The 4,187-nt window shown below is 46.8% G+C and overlaps 1 pseudogene; it reads right to left on the reverse strand.

Annotated features, from left to right (window-relative positions):
* Positions 1 to 267: 267 nt before the first annotated feature.
* LOC115327918 lies at positions 268 to 1,772 on the reverse strand (annotated as a pseudogene).
* Between the last annotated feature and the right edge of the window lie 2,415 nt (positions 1,773 to 4,187).

The following is a 4,187-nucleotide window of genomic DNA, read 5'->3' on the forward strand; positions in this document are numbered from 1 at the left end:
AGAGACAAAAGGGAGGTCTCACCAAGGACCTCTTCCTCATTTGCCACAATGGTGGGAGGCAGAGGGGCATCCTCTGTGGTATCTGAAAGGAGGACTGAAGCCATTAATGTCAAGGTGAAAACAGATAGAGGGGTCTCACCAAGGACATCCTCCTCATATGAATGGAAAGAACAGACATGTGAGCACTGAGCCATCTCGTGCAATCCCACCATTTACAAGGGAGACAGAAGAGGGAAGAACAATGCTATGTGGAGCAGTGCTATGCAACTAAACCTTCCTAGCTTTTAATCCCTCTTTGGCTTTCTTTTTAATTGCCAGGAGGATGTAGTCTGGGTTCCTGATGGGCATGCTGCAGCTCTGGCAGGGACCAACCAATTCTGGAAGCAGACAACAATAATAGAACTTCTGGAGTTGAGGAAGCATCTTACTTTCCTGAACTGATAATCTCAACAGATTTTCTCAATATGGGTGTCGCTTCCTGTCCAGACAACAAACAGGCAGAACTTGCGTCATGCGATATGGAGCTGCCCCTGAACCTGGTACCAGTGGTAGCGAGTTCTGCTAGGACTCAGACGCCTGTCTTTTTCGATGAGGAATTTGATTGTCTTCTGTGCAACTCCCTCTTTCATGGCGAGACCCCTAGCTGTAAAACATGACTTGACATCGAACCAATGAATGGATGTTCGCAATCCACAAAGAGCCCACATGCCTGTACCAAAACTCCCATGTCACTCTTGAACCTATCCAGAGCCAGAGGCTCTTGATTTTCTGCCCCACTGCATTGCTGGAGAACTGAATTCTTTGTAGCAAAGACCTTCAGCTGCCTCTGAACAACTTGTTGTTCACCTCATCTTAGAAACAGGCCCGGAGGATGAATCAATGAGCTTCTTTCTTCTCTTCCTTGCACCTTGGGCATGCGGCCTGTCTGCAAGTTGCCTGTTCCATTTCCGGCTTACCCTCATCCGACAGACGAAGTGACCCAATAAATGCCTTGCAACTCTAGCGTCTTGCACGGGGCTGCCACGCTGACCTTTGCCTTTTTCTCGCAAGTTGTCGTGATGCCAGTACCATTTGATACACCTTTGTGTATTTTCCTGGACTGCTTTTGCACGCAGACTTTTGGACGGCACGGCGGTATCCTCCTGGCGAATTGAAAACGACAGAGGCTTCGAGACAGCACAGTCAGTATGTCCGAGCCGCCTTTGTGAGTAGTTTATATGCTTCTTGCCAACAAACTTTGCAACCATGGAGTTCACGTGCTCTGCTAGCTGCATTGTTGTCAGCATTCACAATCAAACTGCTGGCATGGTTGATGACATGGTTTGCTGCAATTTTGACCTCATTGTACAAGCCATACCCCTTCAACTTAGGCACGTGGTTGACGTTTCCTGGCTTTTTGACCCTTGCAGGAGTAGGGAGCACAGCTGTCACGGTGCCCAAACAAATGGTTTGGACCATTTCTGATTCAATTTAAAAAGTTCTCTGTCTCTGCATGTAAAGAAAGGTTCTTTTCTGATCTCAAACCTCTTGTTACACCAAACCTCAAACAAACTGTGCTTTGCAGGACGAGATTTCTCAGTGGGTGCTGGAACTGGTGTCAATCTCTTTCTTTGAGCTACACCCTCGACGTGACTAGTGTAGTTTCAGAGGATATGATTCCTGCATTCAATCTTTTTTACCTGCACACCTCTATATGGAGCCACTTCCAAAATCACTTTATAGGTGCTTGAATCACCATCAGCAATTAAACCAGGGTACTTCACACCATGCATCACCTAGCTATGACGGAAATCCTATATAATATCCTTCTCCATGCTCGTTGTGCTTTCCTTCTAGTTCTTGAAGCACCTATGCTCTGCAGGCGTTTCCCTAGGCTTTGCCCTTGTGCACACGACACACATATTGTTTCAGACGCCAAGGAACAGGACCTTTGGGTCCTGTGGCCAACGGTTGCTGCCTGAAAGGGAATGGTAAAATAATTGTGATAGGTGATCTGCTCCGATATGTTGCATCAAATCCTCCAGTATATCATGAAAACTAAAGCAAGATTTGCTGATCAAGTGAGTAAGGGCCATTATATTTACAGTAATTCTAGATACTCACTGCGGTGATAGTACATTATATTAAGTTTTTCTGTGCCTTGAAGTGGATATTCTTTTCTTGATATATTGTGGTACAGACCAAACCAAATAGCTGCATTATTCCATATGATCCCTCTGAGACCACATAAGCTGTTAGATAAAAAATAATTCATGGCTCTTCTTGTTCTGGGGGTAATTTCGCTTGGCACGACACAAAATATGCAAGCTCAAACGTAAGAGTGCTGAAACTCTATAGCATGTCACACTAGAATGTGATATGCTGAAACGCTCTTGTGCATGTCACGCGTCCAGTGGCACGAGACAAAAGAAGGGGGATTTATTATGCCATGGCATAATAAGTCTCGAGAATGTTGTGTTCTAGTAGACCCTCAAGGAAACAGTCAAAGTTGTTTCATTTATCATAGGTAACAGTCATGATAAGACAAGAACACCACCATGGGGATTCAAGAAATCACTTTTGCAGTATTCCATTTATGTAAAAGATTCACTTGAATAGTATATTGTACTTGATTCAACCTCAAGATATGTGCAAGCTAAAATTTTCAAATTTATTTTGCTGAATGCTTTTTTTTTTTTTTCACTTTCTATAACCCATTTTGCAGATATTCATACTTGCTTATCACAGCATTGACCCTGATTCGGTTAGACCGTGGCTTGGCAGCTTTGTCCTTTTGCGCGTTTGTCTGCTTGCCCGTAATCGATTTTCCAACAAGCTCTTCCCATCTGAAAACCACCCTCAACAGCTCCTGTGCATAAACTGTCGGGGTCTTTGCAGTGCCTATGTCCAGGAGGAGAAACAATGACTTGCTCACCCTGAAGCCCCCAAAATCTTCTCGTTCTCCGTCGCCCTGCGAGTAATCAGAGCAAATTCCATTGTACAAGGTCTAATAGACCTGTTGCAAAATGTACAGCGCCATGATGGCAGGGAATTTTGGGAACCCTCGGTACAGATCACGCGCTTTCTCGTTGCGCCTCCGCAACTGCATGCGTGTACCGGCAGCTACCGCCAGCAGCCGTTGCAGCCATCCGCCATCCCGCCCATCTGCCGAGTCGTACGTTGTTGGCAGCGTACCGTATCTGTGACAGCGTAAAGGCATCGCGACAGGTGAACTTATTTGAATACGTTTTTCGTCGTAATTTACCTTCACATACTGAAGTGTCACCGAATCCACTTATTTTGCACCGCAACCGTGGCAAGTTTCAGCCAGGTTTGACAAAGCGTTGGTGCAGCAGACGACAGAGCCGGTACAAAGGAGAGGGATGAGAAAGGGGCAGCCGCAGCCGTTGGCTCGTCGCTTCTCCAACTCGGCTGCTCAAAGGTTGTTGCCGTGGTAACCTGCACCGGCTCGCATATGCCACGTGGTAGCGGGAGGAGAGACGTTGGGAGGGGCATACTGAGGACCCCCATTATTCAAAGCGCGGCGCGCGCAGGCTCTTGGGATTTTTGAAAAGGGTCTATTGGTTAAAAAGAGAAATGAAGACTATTAAAGCTGATTTTAATAGCACCCTCGAATGTCCACACCAATGCACCGAGGTGCGCCCCGTCGTCTTCGATCAAGTACACCAGTGCGCACCGATTGTCCTCGATCAACGGAGCGCACCCTCCCGGTGCAGCTTTTTGTTGCCCCAACGCGCACCAAGAAGATCAACGGTACTCTGGGATGCACTCCCACCAGGCATTGCGGCCTGGAGCGGGAACCAGGAAGATGGCGGAATAGCAGAGGCGCAGTCTGTCGAGATGGCGACCTTACAAAAACGGACACTCCTCGCAATGTCACTCGATGAAATCCCTAGTTTTTCGGAAAGCGAGGGCGACAAGCTTTTTTGCCATTGCCGCGATTACTGGTAATTGCTGCGGTGGCGAGGAGCACCTGAAAGTCATTAACTTCGGGGAGAGCGTTGCAAGGCACTTCAATGACACCAAGGCACGGCTATTATCTGGTATTTCTTGAACCAGTAATAATGGGCAAAATATATTTTTTCAGTTTCAAAAGCATTTTTGGGTAAACCGGAGCGTGTGCTACAAAGTGATAGCTGACTATAAGAAATCAGAGTTCTATCCTCGTGGCCATGGTCCCTACCCCT

Source organism: Ixodes scapularis, unplaced genomic scaffold (assembly GCF_016920785.2).
Source record: "Ixodes scapularis isolate PalLabHiFi unplaced genomic scaffold, ASM1692078v2 PGA_scaffold6__148_contigs__length_123643588, whole genome shotgun sequence".
Classification (NCBI taxonomy): domain Eukaryota; kingdom Metazoa; phylum Arthropoda; class Arachnida; order Ixodida; family Ixodidae; genus Ixodes; species Ixodes scapularis.